The 20,684-nt window shown below is 38.0% G+C and overlaps 1 long non-coding RNA gene across 1 annotated transcript in view; it reads left to right on the plus strand.

Moving 5' to 3' along the window:
• Positions 1–3,754: 3,754 nt before the first annotated feature.
• LOC134740109 (uncharacterized) overlaps positions 3,755–20,684 on the plus strand; it is a 35,078-nt gene continuing 18,148 nt past the window's right edge. The window contains exon 1 of the long non-coding RNA XR_010127344.1: positions 3,755–3,918. This is a non-coding gene — a long non-coding RNA (uncharacterized LOC134740109). The remainder of the gene's footprint in view (positions 3,919–20,684) is intronic.

The raw sequence follows: 20,684 nt of genomic DNA on the forward strand, positions 1-20,684 counted from the left end.
TGGCTCACGCCTGTAATCCCAGCACTTTGGGAGGCCGAGGTGGGCGGATCACAAGGTCAGGAGATCGAGACCATCCTGGCTAACATGGTGAAACCCCGTCTCTACTAAAAATACAAAAATTAGCCGGGCGTGGTGGTAAGCGCCTGTAATACCAGCTACCCGGGAGGCTAAGGCTGAAGAATTGCTTGAACCCAGCAGGCAGAAGTTGCAGTGAGCTGAGATTTCACCACTGCACTCCAACCTGGGCAACAGAGCAAGACAAAAAAAAAAAAAAAAAAGAAAATAATATTAGGGGAAAACTTAGAAAATCTGAATAAAACATGAGCTATAGTTAGTAGTAATGTATTAATATTCATTAATTTGTGACAAATTAATCATAACAATATATTATGCTAATAATAAGGTAAACTGTGTGTGGGCTGTATGGTACTTTCTATACTATATTAAAAACTTTTTGATAAATCAAACTATTCTAAAATAATGTTTATGAAAACAAAATAAATTCCAGTCAATAGAAATAAGCACCTTAAAATAGAGTAGATAATATAAAGTGGCTTCATGTTGAGAGGAGGAATGAGCTGTATGCTTCTTAGTGAAAATAATTTTACATGTTAAAGTATTTATATTATGGGAATAACTGATATGTGTTGTGTGTTTAGATAACTGAATTTATGATATACTCTGGAGTTTTCTTTTTCTTCTATTAATTTTTTGTATGTACACTGTACCAATAAAATCAAGAGGTTCTTTTTTAACATTTCCAAAGTAAAATAAAATGCTGAAGGATTGTCTTTCATATGTTGTCAATGGGCAATATGGCATTCTGCCTTTTGTTTTGGAGGAAAGGAATACATAAGAAAGAAGTGTCCACCAGTGTAAGACTCTGATCTAATTTCAGTTCTGTATTTATTGTCTTGATATAAGTTAATGCAAATACGCAAATAAAAGCACAGCAATGAATTCAAAGGCATCACTAAAACCAATGATAAAAAAGAAATATAAATGATATTCTAAGACATTAGATTAAATGGAATCTTTAATAATATTTAATTAAAATTAGAGAAGGTAAAATAAAGATGGAGGTGGGTTGGGGTTAGGGGTCGGGAAGAGAAACAAAGTATAAATGCAATGAATAGGAAACAGTTATAAAGATATTAGATATTAATACAAAATGCTAATATCACTTTAAATGTGAATGGTCTAAATCGACCAATTAAAAGACAGAGAATGTCAGAGAGGTTAAGTAAGACCCAACTCTATGTTGTCTATTAAAATAAAGAACTAAGGAAGTAGAGAATGTCTCAAAAGAGGAAAGCACCCAAAAGACAAAATCCAAGGTGGCAAAGAAGAAAATGACTGAAAAAAAAAATACCTTGGATTTAGCTATTAAGAATTCACGTGTGATCTCTGTATTAATCATGTTTATAGAATCTTAAGAGGAGAAGTTGAGTTGTACTAGATTGAGGGGATTGAGGAGTATAAGACTACTAAGTGGAGTCAGTGAATACATTCTTCTTTGGAATTCTTTGAGGGAAAAATGAAAGATCAGACAGCAGTTTGAAGAGGAGTCCTGGTGAAAAAGTTTCTTCCATTTATTTTGACTCCTTCCTTCCTTCTTTCCTTCCTTCCTTCCTTCCTCTCTCTCTTTCCCTCCCTCCCTCTCTCTCTCTCTTTCCTTTTTCTTTCTTTCTTTCTTTCTTTCTTTCTTTCTTTCTTTCTTTCTTTCTTTCTTTCTTTCTTTCTTTCTTTCCTTCTTTCTCTCTCTCTCTTTCCTTTCTTCCTTCCTTCCTTCCTTCTTTCTTTTTTGAAATGGAGTCTCACTCTGTTGCCTAAGCTGGAGTGCAATGGTGCGATCTCGGCTCACTGCAACCTCTGCCTCCCAGGCTCAAGTGATTCTCCTGCCTCAGCCTCCCGAGAAGCTGGTATTACAGGTGCCTGCCACCACACCCAGCTAATTTTTGTATTTTTAGTCTCAAACTCCTGACCTCAGGTGATCCACCCACCTCAACCTTCCAAAGTGCTGGGATTACAGGCGTGAGCCATTGCACCCGGCCTATTTTGAACTTTCTAGTGTGGGAAATGATGCAGGTATGTCATGTATGTGGAAGAAATCAGTATTATGTAAGATTCAGAACTCAAGATGTACAATGACAGATGAAATAAGGTGATGACATAAGGAAGGTTCTGAGAGTACATAGATATATTTACGCAAGTTATATAAGAAAACTGAGGGGATTCATTTCTTGACATGTAATTTTCTCAACAAATTATGAGATGTATACATGTTCTCACTTGTAAGTGAGAGCTAAGCTATGCGTACACAAAAGCATATAGAGTGGTATAATGGACACTTGAGACTCAGAAGTGGAGAGGCTGGAAGGGGGTGAAGAGTGAAAAACTACCTATTGGATAGTAAATGTACACTATTTGGGTGGTGAGTGCACTAACAGCCCACACTCCACTACTATATCATTCATCCATGTAACAAAAAGCATTGTACCCCTAAAATTATTGAAATTAATTTTGTAAGTGCATTATGTCTCATTAGATTTCAGAAGAAGAAGAAGCTTGAAATGGAAGTGTGGGTCTGTTGTAATAAAACAGAATATATACTTTGAAGTAGCTGTCATGTCTCAGTGTTTATGGGAGCTAAAAAAGTTGAACTCATAGAAGTAGTGAGTAGCATGGTGACTACCAGAAGCTGGGGTGAAGATGGTGGGCGGGGAAAGAGGAAATGTTGGTTAAAAGGTTCAAAGTTTCAGTTAGACAGGAGGAATCATCTCTTGCACAGCAGAGTAATTATAGGTAATGGTGTATAATTTCTAAATGCTAAAACAGTGGATTTTAAATGTTCTTGCCACAAATAAATAAGTATGTGATGTGATGGATATGTTAATTAGCCTTATTTGATCATTCCACAGTGTATACATGTACCAAAACATCACGTTGTATCCCATAAATAGTTGCAATTAGCATTTGTCAATTAAAAATGAAAAAAGAAGACAATGGTAATTGTGCTCAATGGTTTCATACTCTAGAGGGGATTGGGATGTAAGACAGTATAGAAACCAACATTGTATAACGCAGAATGTTTAAAAATAATACATCATATTAAAACCAGCTGAGACTTTTGGAGTAAAAGATTATGACGGCTGTTTACAAAGACCAGAGCAGGGAGTTCCAGGTAGTTTCTGTCTAAGTAAGCTTTAACCACTTAAAAACCGGAATGTGAAAAGGGGTCTTTCTGCAGGCTTTTTATTGAATACATTCTAGATCCTCGAGTTTTAAAGTCCAAGGGTTATTTCCTGAATTCTTGCTCTAAATTGCAGCATTCCTTTCTTAGTGTTTATTTTACATTCAGATGACAGCCACATTTGCTAGAATCAAGACACTTCTATGACTTTAATTCAATTACAGCATATAGATACATAATATGTTCTTGTATATTGCGAACAAACATATTTTTCCATCCTTGATGAATCTTTTGATCCACTTTTGTAGCCTTGCTGCTTTCTGATTGAAAAGTCAAATTTTAACATGTTTAAAATGTGTTTCTAGGATGTGTTAATCATATGATGGCATGGTGATTAATTGAGAGATGTCCATGTCATAACAAGTTTTTCCAATCTTCAGTTATTCTTTTAGTGATTAATGAGTATATGAAGAGAGGACTTGCTAAAGGTAAAGCTTGGATCGTTAAGGTGACATTTTGTTAAGGTTAAAGCAAATTATATAATCCTCTGAAGGAGCGCTTCTGGTTTTCCCAGCTCTGGCCAGGACAGCCTATCTGTGCAGGAGGCATCGCTGGCACCCCGTGGGGACTGAGGACCAAGGGGGAGCTGCTCCCCCATATACGGTTCGTACTTCTGCTCTGTGAAGAGAGACAACTGTGCCCTGTCACCTTCACTGAATTGTGAGGTGTGTCCTGATGCTGTGCATGACACCTTGGGTTTGCAGAACTGTTCGTTCTCTCCCTGGATTTAAAATGAGTTCAAATTATAAGACCTTCATTTTATTGGTAATATATTAAAATTGTGGGGAAAGAACTAGTTTTAAAACTTTCTATTAAGCCTAAAGTAGTGGCAAATTTCATAATTAGATTGCACAATACTGGATAGCTTAAAATTTCAAAATTGCCAATTTGTTACTTGTCTGTATTTGACGTATACTGTAAAAGACAAAATGCACTTTATGTTTTCCATCATGCAACAGTGAAACACTAGAGATTCATTCAATCATATAACGGGTATTTATTGAATGTCCGTAATATGTCAGGCAACTTGGATTGCTAAGATAAATAAGATGTTTAAGTAGTGTCATTGAGTGTTACAGATATGATGACAGAAGTATGTGCTGTATATATTAATGCTTCTAAAGCAAAGTGTGGGCAGGCAGATTACTTTATAAAAAGAAATAAAAGTAATCTCGATTAGAAGGAAAGAAGTAAAACTAGCTCTATTTGCACTTGAAATTCTCTTTCACATATAAGATCCTAAAGCAACAAGAAAGAAGCCGTTAGAATGAAGAGCTGGTAAGTTTAGCAAGGGTTTGGTATACTCAGTCAATATATAAAAATCAATCTGCCTTTATGCACTAGCAATGAAACAATCCAAAATTTAAATGAAAACAATTCCATTTACAACAATAGCATAAAAAATGAAATGCTTAAGAACACATTTAGCAAAAGAAGTGCAAGACTTCTACACTGAAAACTAAAAAACATCATTATGTGTGAAGGGGAGGGAAGAAAGGAGGCTAGAGGATAACTTAAGAATTAACGGCATCTTTAGTTTGGGTTGACAATGTTGAGGATGCTTATGACTGAAAGGGTGTTATTAATTCTTCAGTGATTTCAGGTGTAATTTCTTAATTTGAAATATGGAAACAATGTTTCTGCATGACATAAACATACAAATGAATTAAAGTGAAAATTCTAAGGTTCCCATTATTGCTATACTTATGTTTATGAGAGTATTTTAAGATTTTATCAAGTTCCCAAAGTACTCGAAAAAGAAAAAAAAAATCATGGTGGATATTATACAGCTTAAACATTCCAGTTTGCCCAGTCTTGATAAAAATCACTTAAAAAAACAGAAAAAAAATTGAATTTTTTAGGTTTGATTTGGTTGTTGTCATTTTAAAATCTAGGTTCCCAAACAGCTTTCTGATTGCTAGCTGATAAAGGTAATTAAAAATAGATCCATACAGCACATTAGAGCATTACTGCTTATGAAAGGATTCCAAATAAAGTGTTCAAATACAGGGGTTATCTTAGTCTAGAGATGTTAATATTTTATAATATCAAGCTCCATGGTACATATAATTCACTTTATAAGCTATTAAAAAGTTATAACACTTTATATGTTTTATAAATGATTTTCCCCAAGCCCAGATCACTTACAGTAATAAATACATAAATACACACGCACATATATATATATAGATACATACACACACACACACACACATAATAAAAAGCTATCTGATTTTCCCTAGGATTAATACTTTCTGAAGAGCCAAATTTCTCAAAAGGCACAAGAATTTACCACTTTAAGCTCAGAAACCTAAAAATAAAATTAGCAAACAAATCACCATACTTTATTTCATGGAAAATTTTTCAAAAATGTATTTCATATTATTCTGACTTCTTAAACCAAAGAAAGGTTTAAAATATTTTGTCATTATAAAAATATGAATTATTATGTTTTGATTTTAAACATTGAAAAACTTCAAATATTATTAGAATTAAGTGACAAAAAGTCCACATAGGACCAGACCAAGCTCTTGTAGCCCTTTTTTATAAAGTATATGATTTCGATTTTTCCTGTTTTTTCATACTTTCTTATTTCTCAGTCTATTTCTAAGAGGTAAGCTGGCTGTAGGGGTGAGGGGCGAGTGTATGCACTGTATAGCTAGCAGGCATTGCAAAAGCCTGGCATAACTTCTGGACAATGAGAGTGTCCTGCCTTTGCGATGTGCTGTGTAAGTAGAGTGGATGCCTATGATGGCCCTTCTCATGGCCTGGGCATCAGAACTGCTTCAGGGTCCAAGGAGAGGCCCTAGGTCACCAGCTATTGTGTGTGGAGGATTGTCCTCAAAAACACTTTTTTCTCCCTTTTAAATAAAATTGATATTTTAGAATTGTTACCATATAGGGAGACACAACTATACCAAATAGTTATCATCCGCTTTTTGACTATGTGAGCATTGAATAAGTATAAAAGCACTTCAGAATAAAAGCAAATGTAAAACAGCCTGGGGAATACCTTAAACTTGGAATGAAAACCCAGCAGCTATTTGAAGTCGTATCAATATGGAAGAGAACTTGAAATAAAATTGTTCTCAACAAATAGCACAGAGTTTTAGGCACAATTGACTCAAATGTATTTGAATGAACTTGGAGATCAAATGCTGTATCAAGGGGTAACTCTAAGATAATCAATAGAAGTTTTAAAAGATGGAGATTTTGGTTCAATAAAAGAAGAAAATTCTAATGATGAAAGTTGTCATTGTAATAGACCCCTCGGGTGCTGGGCACTGTTCTAATGGTCTTGCAGCATTAATTTGATCTCAATGCCCATGGGCAAGACCTCAGTACATGTCTATATCAAAGCAGTAGCTAGAGGAAGAAGAAGGCGAAATAGGGTAGGGAGAGAACGGGCAGAGGAACAAGAGAAACATCTGCAGGAATGGCGACACTGAGTCACAGAGAGGTTAAAGCAATCACATGGGTGGAAAGTCATAGGGTCAGGGTTTGAACCTAGGAAGGCTGAATCCAAAGCCCACAATCTCAACCTATAAGCTACGATGCCAGTCAACTATGAGTTTACACCGAATGTTCTAAAACATATTCTCACGTTGTAAACCCAGGTATGGGAAATATTTACCAAAACTGGCCCAATTTTCAAAAATAAACAAGTTTTTTCTCCTGCAGTTTACAGTTCACAGGACGTGGCCTCCTTTATGTATATAGCCTAGGAGGTGCACTGGGGTTAGGATCAGCATGCCCTGGGCAGTTCCCTGTGATCACCGTGCTGCCTTGCTTTCTGGCAGCCTCCTTCTGGCTCTGCTTTGGGTTTGTAATCAGGAGGGGCTACATTAAACCACATAAAAAATAAAGCCTACAGCTGTTATGCTCATGGGTGATGACTGGTAATAAGACCTCGAAAACCCTCTAGCAAGGCTGCCTTCCATATAGTGGGAAATAATTTTTTTATATAAAGCACTTAGCCTAAAGGGTCTCTGTGTGTGTGTTTCACATCCATTTGTTCATGCACACATTATTTCTTTTGCTTTCCAAATAAGGACATTTGCATACGTGACCCCCTTTTTCTTGGAAGGCTCTTCTTCAACATTTCTCCTTTCCTTTAGTTTTCTTCTTAAGGGGCACCTAGAGTGAGAGGCCTTCCCTTGTTTGTTTCTTTATTGAGTTGATTTTTTTTTTCAGGCTTCTGTTTGCTTGTTTTCATCTCTCTCCCCATAAGAATGAAAGTTCCAGGAGGCCAGGGTCCACTCTGTCTTGTTTCCATTCTATCTCCAGCACCTGGCGCACAGTCTGGTACACTGTACAGCCGGGGTCCCCAGGCCCCAGGCAGTGGACGGGTGCCAGTCTGCAGCCTTGTTAAGAAAGGAGCCACACGGCAGGAGGTACTGCCTGAGCTCCACCTCCTGTCAGATCAGTGGGGGCATTAGATTCTCCTAGGAGTGCAAACCCTGTTGTGAACTGTGCATGTGAGGAATGTAGGCTGAGCACTCCTTATGAGAATCGAACTAATGCCTGATGATCTGAGGTGGAACAGTTTCATCCAGGAACCAACTCCCACCACATCGGTCAAAAAACTGTCTTCCATGCAACTAGTCCCTGGAGCCAAAAAGGTTGGGGACTGCTGCTGCAGAGGATAAATACATGCTTGTAAATGGATTTAAAAAGTTTATTGGATACTACTACACATCAATTGGCAAAGAAAGAAATTAAAAGGATGGTTCCTTCTCTATGAAAACTTACAGTGTAATTCTAAGTGAAGTTACAATGCCATATGACAGTAATGTGTGATATGTACCAGGAACAAAATGGACAATGTTTGACAAACATTGTATTTATCTGGGGGAGTCAGAGAAAATAACTTGAGTGATGCCCCACTTTGGAGGATGCTTCTTTGAGCAATCTCTGAGGCATTTTCCATGGCCAAAATGTAGAGCATTGATAGAGAGAAATCATTTCTGCCTGTCCAGCAGACACAAGTGGCTTTGTCTTACTGCATGCCCATGCATCCATGGATCTATTAACAGCTTCTGAGGTGTAGCCAGAGACATAATAACACACAACCCGACAAACAAAAACACATGACAGGGGTTCTATGTATAAATTTATATTCACCAGATTTGCAGAAAGAAAAACTGAGAATTCTCTGCAATCAATATAAAGCCCAGGGCCAAAGACCTGACCATGTTGATGCACATAACTTTGGAAAATAGAGGAGGTGTGATAGACTCTTCTAAGAGTTTTAGTAAGCCCCAAATAGGATAAGGCAAGAATGAGTACCTCACTGCATACTTTTAGTAGGTTACAGCATGCAGATAGTGATACATTTAACTAAGTAACTATATGTAGTTCATACTATGGGCTTAATCATTTTAGAAGAATCTTATCTTAAAATTCTCTGCAATTTGAGCTATGAAGTGCAGGTGGGGTGGTGCAGCTGGATGAGCTGCTCCCTACAAATGGGCTTGGAAAGGTCAGTGCCTACCTGGTGGGAAATCATATTTTTCCTGATTATTTGAGACAGTCAGGGTGGGGGCCAGTTGGGCTGTAGAAGGTTGTCTCCCTTCAATGTCTGTGAAAGTGCTTCTAAGGAGAGTGAGAAGCCTTTGGCATGTAGCAAAATCTTTACATTGGAGAGAACATAGAGTCATTGGAAATTAAAAGCCACTTCTAGAACACTGGGAATAAGCAAAAGAGAACTGCTGAGTTGCAGATTTTTGTTTTTAAGTTGAGAATATCTGGAAATTTTTGAGGTAAGCTAAACACTCTCTGGCCTTCTGACCTCCATCTTCCCACAGCAGCCAATCAGACCTCAGAGTGCCCTGTGAGCTTCTGTAAGCTCCTAAGAAACCACCTAGGAGCTGACCACTTCCTCACCCAAATAAGCCTGCTTGCTCTTTTCATCTTCCTGGATACTTAGCCTATTTTGCTTATAAACAAATAGAGAATACGATGATACAATGATTCTGATTCCACAAGCCACATGTAAAGCCTTCTAATCTCAAATCGTATACTTGTTAACACTGCATGTCCCAGCATTGTGCTAAGGTATATTTACAAATTCGCTGATCTGGAGGGAATTAAATACACTGAAGTAGGATCTAAGTGCTAATAATATAACTCAGGAGAAGATTTATACTTCACCAAGGAAACAACTGGAGCCCAGTGCTGGGTAGGCCCTATGTCACTGTCTAAGATGCAAACAGCAGCTGAGCATAAGGAGGGGCTCCGGTTCATGAGCTTCCCTCTCAGGGCTCTGTCCAGGCACTAACCACGAGCAAGATGTGGATCATCCTCCCCTGGGTTTCACACCGGCCTGTGCTGGCCCCACCCCATTTTTCATTCTTTATTCTCTTTACTCCCTACATTTATTCCATGATAAACAGAGACGATTTATTGTTCAATATGTTTGCTTGTGTGATCCTATTGTGAAACTTTTGCCATTGCATGTTTGTTGTGTTTTATACATGACATTTCATGCCTTCAAGTGCCCTATGACATAAACAGAAAGCATACATTCAATTTTTTAGAATAGAAAACAGGCTCAGATGGCTCCTCTGGATTCTGCCCAGTCCACACAGCTGGTAAGTAACCAAGATGGGTTAGGACCCAGAGCTTCTTATGTCCGTCCCAGCCATCCACATGGACCTGCCTCCTACCCTCAACTTGAGTAATTATCTATTTTCTTTAAGACATAAATCAGTTTTCAAAGGGAATGCTTCCAGATTTTGCTCATTGAGTATGGTATTGGCTGAGGGTTTGTAATAAATAGCTCTTATTATTTTGAGATACGTCCCATCAATACCTAATTTATTGAGAGTTTTTAGCAAGAAGGGCTGTTGAATTTTGTCGAAGGCCTTTTCTGCATCTGTTGAGATAATCATGTGGTTTTGTCTTTGGTTCTGTTTATATGATGGATTACATCTATTGATTTGCATATGTTGAACCACTCTTGCATCCCAAGGATAAAGCCCACTTGATCATGGTGGATAAGCTTTTTGATGTGCTGCTGGATTTGGTTTGCCAGTATTTTACTGAGGATTTTTGCATTGATATTCATCATGGATATTGATCTAAAATTCTCTTTTTTTGTTGTATCTCTGCCAGGCTTTGGTATCAGGATGATGCTGGCCTCATAAAATGAGTTAGGGAGGATTCCCTCTTTTTCTGTTGATTGCAATAGTTTCAGAAGCAATGGTACCAGCTCCTCTTTGAACCTCTGGCAGAATTCTGCTGTGAATCCGTCTGGTCCCGGACATTTTTTGGTTGGTAGACTGTTAATGATTGCCTCAATTTCAGAGCCTGTTATTGGTCTATTCAGAGATTCAACTTCTTCCTGGTTTAGTCTTGGGATGGTGTGTATGTCCAGGAATTTATCCATTGGATGCTCTCTCTCACCACTCCTATTCAACATAGTGTTGGAAGTTCTGGCAGGGGCAATCAGGCAGGAGAAAGAAATAAAGGGTATTCAATTAGGAAAAGAGGAAGTCAAATTGTCCCTGTTTGCAGATGACATGATTGTATATTTAGAAAACCCCATCGTCTCAGCCCAAAATCTCCTTAAGCTCATAAGCAACTTCAGCAAAGTCTCAGGATACAAAATCAATGTGCAAAAATCACAAGCATTCCTATACACCAATAATAGACAAACAGAGAACCAAATCATGAGTGAACTCCCATTCACAATTGCTTCAAAGAGAATAAAATACCTAGGAATCCAGCTTACAAGGGATGTGAAGGACCTCCACAAGGAGAATTACAAACCACTGCTCAACGAAATAAAAGAGGACACAAACAAATGGAAGAACATTCCTTGTTCACGGATAGGAAGAATCAATATCGTGAAAATGGTCATACTGCCCAAGGTAATTTATAGATTCAATGCCATCTCCATTAAGCTACAAATGACTTTCTTCACAGAATTGGAAAAAAACTACTTTAAAGTTCATATACAACAAAAAAAGAGCTCACATTGCCAAGACAATCCTAAGCCAAAAGAACAAAGCTGGAAGCATCATGCTACCTGACTTCAAACTATACTACAAGGCTACAGTAACCAAAACAGCATGGTACTGGTACCAAAATAGAGATATAGACCAGTGGAACAGAACAGAGCCCTCAGAAATAATACCACACATCTACAACCATCTGATCTTTGACAAAACTGACAAAAACAAGCAATGGGGAAAGGATTCCCTATTTAATAAATGGTGCTGGGAAAACTGGCTACCCATATGTAGAAAGCTGAAGCTGGATTCCTTCCTTACACCTTATGCAAAAATTAATTCAAGATGGATTAAAGGCTTAAATGTCAGACCTAAAACCATAAAAACCCTAGAAGAAAACCTAGGCAATACCATTCAGGACATAGACATGGGCAAGGACTTCATGTCTAAAACACCAGAAGCAACAACAACAAAAGCAAAAATTGAGAAATGGGATCTAATTAAAAGAAAGAGCTTCTGCACAGCAAAAGAAACTAACATCAGAGTGAACAGGCAACCTACAGAATGGGAGAAAATTTTTGCCATCTACCCATTTGACAAAGGGCTAATATCCAGAATCTACAAAGAACTTAAACAAATTTACAAGAAAAAATCAAACAACCCCATCACAAAGTGGGCAAAGGATATGAACAGACATTTCTCAAAAGAAGACATTTATGTAGACAACAGACACATGAAAAAATGCTCATCATTCACTGGCCATCAGAGAAATGCAAATCAAAACCACAATGAGATACCATCTCACACCAGTTAGAATGGTGATCATTTGAAAGTCAGGAAACAACAGGCATTGGAGAGGATGTGGAGAAATAGGAACACTTTTACACTGTTGGTGGGACTGTAAACTAGTTCAACCATTGTGGAAGACAGTGTGGTGATTCCTCAAGGATCTAGAACTAGAAATGCCATTTGACCCAGCAATCCCATTACTGGGTATATACCCAAAGGATTATAAATCATGATGCTATAAAGACACATGCACACGTATGTTTATTGTGGCACTATTCACAATAGTAAAGACTTGGAACCAACTCAAATGTCCATCAGTGATAGACTGGATTAAGAAAATGTGGCATATATCCACCATGGAATACTATGCAGCCATAAAAAATGATGAGTTCATGTCCTTTGCAGGGACATGGATGAAGCTGGAAACCATCATTCTGAGTAAACTATCACAAGGACAGAAAACCAACACTGCATGTTCTCACTCATAGGTGGGAATTGAACAATGAGAACACTTGGACACAGGGTGGGGAACACCACACACTGGGGCCTGTCGTGGGGTGGGGGGAGGGGGAAGGATAGCATTAGGAGATATACCTAATGTAAATGACTAGTTAATGGGTGCAGCATACCAACATGGCACATGTATACATATGTAACAAACCTGCACGTTGTGCACATGTACCCTAGAACTTAAAGTATAATTAAAAAAATAAAAAAGACATAAATCAAATCCCAGCTCCTCTATGAAGACTTTTCTGTGGCTTCTGACTGTGGTTATAAACTCCAATTTGTATCTGTGCTCTAAGCCTTTCCTGCTAAGAGGTCTTGGACAGGTCACTTTTTTGATCTGAGATGCAGTTTGTCATCTGCTATATAGTGTAAATAAGCTGAATCAACGCAATCTTAGTATTGAATGGACATCTTGTTATCATAGGCAGATAATCATAAAATGATGGTCATAAAATCCATGTCCCAACATGCATTTCCAAAATAGTCTTAGCCATATTCAAGTTTCCAAGATCCAAGTCACAGAGATGGATTTTGTTTTATTTACTTTTTATTTTCTTTCTTTCTTTCTTTCTTTTTTTTTGAGATGGAGTCTCGCTCTGTCGCCCAGGCTGGAGTGCAGTGGCACGATCTCAGCTCACTGAAAGCTCCACCTCCGGGGTTCATGCCATTCTCCTGCCTCAGCCTCCCGAGTAGCTGGGACTACAGGCACCCGCCAACACGCCCGGCTAATTTTTTCTATTTTTAGTAGAGACGGGGTTTCACCGTGTTAGTCAGGATGGTGTCGATCTCCTGGCTTCGTGATCCACCCACCTCAGCCTCCCAAAGTGCTGGGATTACAGGCATGAGCCACCACGCCTGGCCTATCTTTTTAAGTGTTAGAAAAAAAAGAAGTTGGAAATAATGCGAAAGTTGGTAGCACAGTTGACCCTTGAACTACACAGGTTTGAATGGCTGGGTCCACTTGTATGCAGCTGAAATGAACACACAGTATTAGTGGGATGTGAAGCCTTGGATGTGGAGCGAAGAACTATCTCATCTGCTGGTTCGGCAGGGCCCACTGCGGAACTTGAATATGTACAGAGTTTGGTAACTGCGGGGATCCAGGAACCAATCCCCTGCAGATACTGAAGGATGACTGTAAGTAATTTGGACAAAGTTTTGAAAATGAGATTTATCCTTTTTTGTTTTCTGCCCATGGTCATAGACTTTGGTGGACCTCCATTGATAACAAAATAAACTGTTAATATTTTATGAATGCATTTAAGATCTTTTGTTATTTGAACCCAAAAGCTATTTTTCTCATTTTCTCTCATTCTGTCTCCAATACACATAGTAAATCTTTCACATGACAGTAATCACTCCTACCAAACACCCACACTTTCTCCCATTTCTGCCTTTTAATACTCTATTATACCCTTGGAATATTTGTGTATAAGCCCATTGACATCTAATCATATATTTCAAAGTTTTGCCCAATTTTTAACCCTAGACCATTCTTTTAGCAAAATTAACTTCAGTCCTTCTGTGCTCTAATAGTGCCTGTCTTCCATCTTGATTAGATCTTCTCTCAATTTAAATAATAAGAGCCTGTTTAAACCAGCAAAATCAAAAACGGAGACTTCATTGTAAAAGTACTGGTGTCTTAGTCAATGCACCCAGATGGTAGGTAAAGGCTAGAAGCAGGAAGCCACAGAAGTCAAGGCCTCCTGGCGTGCTTCCCCTGTCTCTCCTGCCTACTTTCTGTGTCTGTTTGCCATGTCCACCATATTGTGGACACGCAGCAGCTGGCCGTGCTGGCACTCCTGTTGTCACATTCTAGTGACTCATTCAAACTTGAGTCTGGACTCTCTTAGTTATAACTTCAGATTCCCAGGGAAAGACCTTTCGTTTGCCAATGGGGTCAAATCTAGTCAGATATTATATAAATTTCCTATGGACTGAGAGAGGGACAGTTATTGTTGGTAAGGACTGACAACCTATCCAAAAATTTTCCAGTGGAAATCTACAAAGGAAATATAATTGACTTTTCTTCATTCAAGAGAGCATCACATGCTAAATTCTTTGCAATAGTGATATTCTTATATTTAGAATAAGATTCTTCTAGCTTCTGGAATGCCAATACTGAAAAGCAGAATGCTGAGAGAGGTTAACTATAAAATAACTTTAAAAACTAGACCTTTTAGTGCTTTTCATTGCTGCCATTATCATTGTTATCTTTATCATTGTCATTATCACCATCCCTAATAGTCATGGATACTTTGCCTTGACCTGGTTTCAGACACACAGCCATTTGTGCCATACAAATAAGAAGAGTACATTTAATAAATTTAGTTTAATAAATAAGTTTCTGTTAGCTTCAGTAACTAAATAAAAATGAGTAAAGATATATTTTTGATCTGTGTCCCCACCCAGAAGCCTCCCCAGAGGCAGAACAACTATGCTTCCTGTACAGCCTGCAGAACCCTGAGCCAAGCAATACTCTTTTCTGTATAAATTACTCAATCTCAGGTATTTCCTTATAGTAATGCAAGAATGGCCTAATACAAGTAACTTTTAGAATATTAGAACATGTAGATGTTTTTAAAGGCATAAATGTGATGTTGAGGAAAATAGCTAATCTTTTTTAACTTTGAAGATTCCTTGAGAGAAATTGTTGATGCAAACTTTTTTTTTGTAGTATTAAATTTTCTCTGAAATAAAGCATGATTGATATTCTCTCTTCTGAATTCTGAGCCTCTCTTTCTTTCTTTCTTTCTTTCTTTCTTTCTTTCTTTCTTTCTTTCTTTCTTTCTTTCTTTCTTTCTTTCTTTCTCCCTTCCCTTCCCTTCCCTCCTTCCTTCCTTCTTTCCTTTCTTTTCTCTCTTTCTCTCTTTCTCTCAAGATGGAGCTTTGCTTTTGTCACCCAGGCTGGAGTGCAATGGTACGACTTCAGCTCACTACAACCTCTTCCTCCTGTGTTCAAGTGATTATCCTGCCTCAGCCTCCCGAGTAGCTGGGATTACAGGTGCCTGCCACCATTCCCAGCTAATTTTTGTATTTTTAGTAGAGACGGGGTTTCCCCATGTTGACAAGGCTGGTCTCGAACTCCTGATCTCAGGTCATCCACCTGCCTCAGCCTCCCAGAGTGCTGGGATTACGGGCATGAGCCACTGCTCCTGGTCTGGGTCATTATTTCAAAGTGAGATAATTTGGGAGGGCAACCGTGTTCACATCAATGCTTTTCATACCAATGCTTGTTGCACGTGGGAATACCTAATTCCTGTCTCAAGTGAATATTTATTTTATCAGCCTGTTCCTAAATTATGAATCAGGTGCTTAAGCAGGGACTGAATTATTAATCAGCAGTAATTTCTTTAAGTCACATAGAAGCAAGGCTGAAAGCACTCTTCAAAAAATTATGCAAGTAATTACATTGCTGTCCTTGAGTATGTGGTGTACCTAGGTTCCACACAAAGCAATGTGACACTTAGGGAAGACATTGTGACATATTTCACAGTGTGTTCGTAACTTTAAATTATAAATATAAAAACTTCTAATTCAAAATAAGATTTGACCACAGAATTTATATTGGTGACAGAGCAAGAATCTTCCTTAAAAAGGGGCAGCTAAAATTGCTAAGAATCAATCTTGACATCAGCTTCATCATGGGTTGAGAAGAATTAGGCTGTTAATGCTGCTACTTCTACTAATGGTGCCTATGATTTATAAACTTACACTACATTCCATGCTGCATATGAATGCTTTAAATATATTATTTCTAACAACACTTTTATTAGTCTTGCAAGAGGTTCCATTAATCTTTATTTTACAAAAAGGAAAATGGAGGCTTGGGAAGTCTTAATGATTTAATGATTTACCTAACGTCATTAGTTAAGTGTGGAGTAGCAGCTGGGAGTCGAACCACACCACACCTCTGTATGTCCTCACCTGTGTGTTCCCAAGGGCAAAGTGACACAACATCGTGTACCATTTTTGCATGCAGCCCTCCACCCAGTGACCACAGGTAAATGAGTTGGCTGGTCCTACAGCCCACATTAACTTGGGTTCCATCTCCTCTAGCAGAATTGAATTGGACATCAGCTTGCTCAGTTTGACATGCAATGACTACCCACAGGTGCTAGGAAAAGCTAGCAATTTCAAACATGTGTCCCTGTTACGTACAAGTCACCTGAATATGATCCTGTCTCCCACCTAGGCAACGACTGCATGGGCTTTTTCTTATTGTGGTTTGAACAGAACTGAGACTGAAACACAGCGTTCCAAATAAATGGCCTGTCACAGTTTAAGAATAACTGGAGTATTTAGCATTCATGCATTTTCAGAATTGTTAGGGATTAATTATAGTGACATAAAATTTCTGGGAGTTTTATAAGTAAGAAGCAAATTGAAACTTCATTGTTTACTTTCCTTTGTATTATTCACAGACTTTGTCCTTTATGAATCATTATCACAAACTGACTGACATATACATTCATCTTACATTATTGAGAATTTTGCTAATCTTTTACATACTTTTACAGTGTCACTGTTGTAAGAGCATTCTATGTGGAGATTTTGTTTTGAAATTTATCTCTTATTTATTCCGCAGGTATCTGCTGAACATCTAATTTGTGCCAGGACCATAGTTGAGACTGAGGGGAACAGACACTCTCAGAATCCACTTATGACAGCTCCAAATATCTATGCTCACCTTTGTCTCTTTTCCACTAGTCTCTGTGGAAGATATCTCCTTTCACTTTAAGGCTGATCCTTCCATGAGTAGGTCCTATTGATTTTAACAGTCTTTTTCTCCCCAGTTTGTTCTATTCCCTCCAAGTTCTACTCTTTCCTTTCTGCCATCTGTTCAACCCCTTATTACTACCGCAATTCCCAATGTCCAAGCTACAAAATGTCCCCAATCTTTCCCATTCTCAAGCCCTCATATACACACGCCGGAATTGTTTCTCTGTAGTTCATTGCTGAATGCTCATAGCTTCTCAATAGATATTTACTGAGTTTAATGAATGGATAACACAAGACAATATAAAGGTAGGTAAATATCTGATTCGGAGGAAATTTTTTTAATTTTTAATTTTATTTTTAGGTCTGGGGTAGATGTGTAGGGTGTGCAAGTTTGTTACATAGATATCTGTGGGCCGTGGTGGTTTGCTGCACCTATCCACCCATCACCTAGGTATTAAGCCCTGCACGTCTTAGTTGTTTTTCCTAATACTCTCCCTCCCCCCATACCAGCCCCCCAACAGGCCCCAGTGTGTATTGTTCCCCTCCTTGTGTCCATATGATCTCATTGTTCAGTTCCCACTTATAAGTGAGAACATGTGGTGTTTGGATTTCTCTTCCTGAATTAGTTTGCTGAGGATAATGGTGTCCAGCTCCATTTGTGTCCCTGAAAAGGACATGATCTCATTCCTTTTTATGGCTGTATAGTATTCCAAGTGTGCGTACATTTTCTATGTGGTACTTAGAAAATATGTACCACATTTTCTTTATCCAGTCTGTCAGTCTATCATTGATGGGTCTTTGGGTTGATTCCATGTCCTTGCTATCGGGAATAGTGCTACAATGAACATATGTGCATGTATTGATTGCTGGGTCAAATGGTATTTCTGGCTCTAGATCTTTGAGGAATCACCATACCATCTTCCATAATGGTTGAACTAACTTACATTCCCACCAACAGTGTAAAGGCATTCCTATTTTTCCACAACCTGGCTAGCATCTGCTGTTTCTTGACTTTTAATGGTGGCCATTCTGACTGGCATGAGATGGTATCTCATTGTGGTTTTCATTTGCATTTCTTTAGTGATCAGTGATGTTGAGCTTTTTTTCATATGTTTGTCGGCTTCACGAATGTCTTCTTTTGCGTATCAACAGGGTGACAGGCAACCTACAGACAGGGAGAAAATTTTTGCAATCTATTCATCTGACAAAGGTCTAATATCCAGAATCTACCAGGAACACAAACAAATTTACAAGAAAAAAACAAACGACCCTATTAAAAAGTAGGCAAAAGACCTGAACAGAGGAAAATATTTTATAAATTTATGGGCAACATTTTGGTCTAGTCTCTAACAAGTAGCCATTTATTTTATAATTTAAAATATTATTACTTAAAAATGCATTTTCATAAATTTTGTTTAAGGTAGACTGATCACTTGACCTCTTCGAGAGCAGTCTCTTGTCTAATTTGGTTTTATATTCTTATTTTCTAAGTGGTTTCTTATCATTGAGTAGACATTCAACAAATATTACTCAAGTAAATTGTATTTGGATTATTCACTTTTAAATACTCTCTTTGATATGACATTATAAGCCCAAATGATGAAAAAGCCTTCAAGTTCGCCCAGGTATTCTGTGACTAGAACTTCTATGTAAATCTAGTTGCTACACCTTTCTTCCAATAAATCATAACCAAATGTCTTTAAGAGTGAGCTGCTATCTGCACCCAAGGGGCTACTGCATCACCAGGAAAGTCGTACTGTAGCACAGCCTTCTACCGTCATTTGCCTTTGTGCCCTTGAGTCTGCTTGGAATGTCAGGGTTTCAGACCTGGCTAGGATCCACAGCAACTCCATTCTTTCCTTCATGTCATCAGTGCCTGGACTTTGCTGAGTCTTATTTATAGCAGCCCTGTAGGAGATACAGGCAAACATATATAACCAGTTACCTGAAGTCCATGCCTGCAGAGGACCATTTTGAGGAAGTCCTTGTCAGAAGTTGAGATCTTCTTACAAAACATGAGTATACATGTTTTTCCTAGATAGTGTTTATTATCTCTCATTCAGACTGCTGCTCTGGAAGGCTCTGTCCAGGACCATCCTATATTTGCTTTCTCCTACTATAGGATAGTTTTCTTTCATTTATGTCCTGAAATATGGGCCAGAATCTTTTCTTTTTTTCTACAGTGCAGATCATAGGAGCTCTTTTACAGGGCAGATATTACTCCAGCGGCTTTACACACGTAGTCATCATGTCTATGCTACAAGGTGGGCATTTGTGTCCACATTTATACAGATAAGTAAATAAGATTATGAAAGCTTAAATTACTAAAAAGTGCTAGAACTGAGATTCATATGCTTTAAATATCTACATGTTTCTGTAACAGTTATTTTTAATTAATGGCATATTTATTGTGTCAGAATAATAATAGCAATTTGAACGAAAAATGAATTAACTCTATCGAACATGTCTACTTTAATTATTGGGTTCTATATCCTTGATTCTTAGGAGAACAGCTGTATAAAAACCAGGAATTTATGAGCTGTTTAGAAAAAAGTAGTGAAAACAATTAGGTATAACACTCATATAACATTTCTTTTAATTCTATTACTTTGCTAAAAATTATGTTAATTATAGAAAAAAGAAGTAATTTTTAAAATTGCTAGTGAATAGAATTTCAAACTAAAGGAAGGGTGAGGTTCTATTTTATATCTCTTAATTGTCAAATAAAATCATACCTAATTATGTGATGTACTGGGAAAGCCGTTGTACGAGTAGAGTGATTGATGTGTGTCACCAGCTGGCAAAATCATGTGCTACAGAATGACAACACTGTATGCTTATGCATATATACAACTCACATATAGAATATGGTAGTATAATTTGTATTTTATATATATACATGCACACACAAATTGTGACCTAGTTATTTTACTCTTGGCTATGCACTTTAAGAAAATAATTCAAAGAATATTAAATTAACACCCAACAAAATGGTGTTTCAGTGTTACATAAGAAAATAACTATACATATATAAAATGAAGATAAGAGAGTTATGATGTTTAAATTCTATGGATTATTAAACAACCATTAAAAAAATAAATCCATGAAGATGCAACTGTCTGGAACCTTAGGAAGCTGACTGCAAGGGGGCTGACCTATGGGAGACTCTCAGGGTGTGCTCTTGAAAAAAGACCAAGGAAAGGAAAGTGGGAAGGACAGCTGGGCAGAGGAAGAAGGTGTGCTGTGAAGTTAGCTCAGTGGAGGCCTCAGCCAGTGCCCTGGGAGTTCTGAGGGTAGGAAGACTCTCCAGATCATCCCTAGCTGGGATGAAAGGGTGGGATTTTACATACCCAGGTTGGTTAGAGGTTGGATGTGACCACATCAGAAGGGGCCTGAGCCTGGCCATGGCTGCCACAACTCTCCTTAGCTGGGCCGTCCCTGTGGAGTGAATGACT

The sequence above is a fragment of the Pongo pygmaeus genome, chromosome 7 (assembly GCF_028885625.2).
Source record: "Pongo pygmaeus isolate AG05252 chromosome 7, NHGRI_mPonPyg2-v2.0_pri, whole genome shotgun sequence".
NCBI classification, from domain to species: domain Eukaryota; kingdom Metazoa; phylum Chordata; class Mammalia; order Primates; family Hominidae; genus Pongo; species Pongo pygmaeus.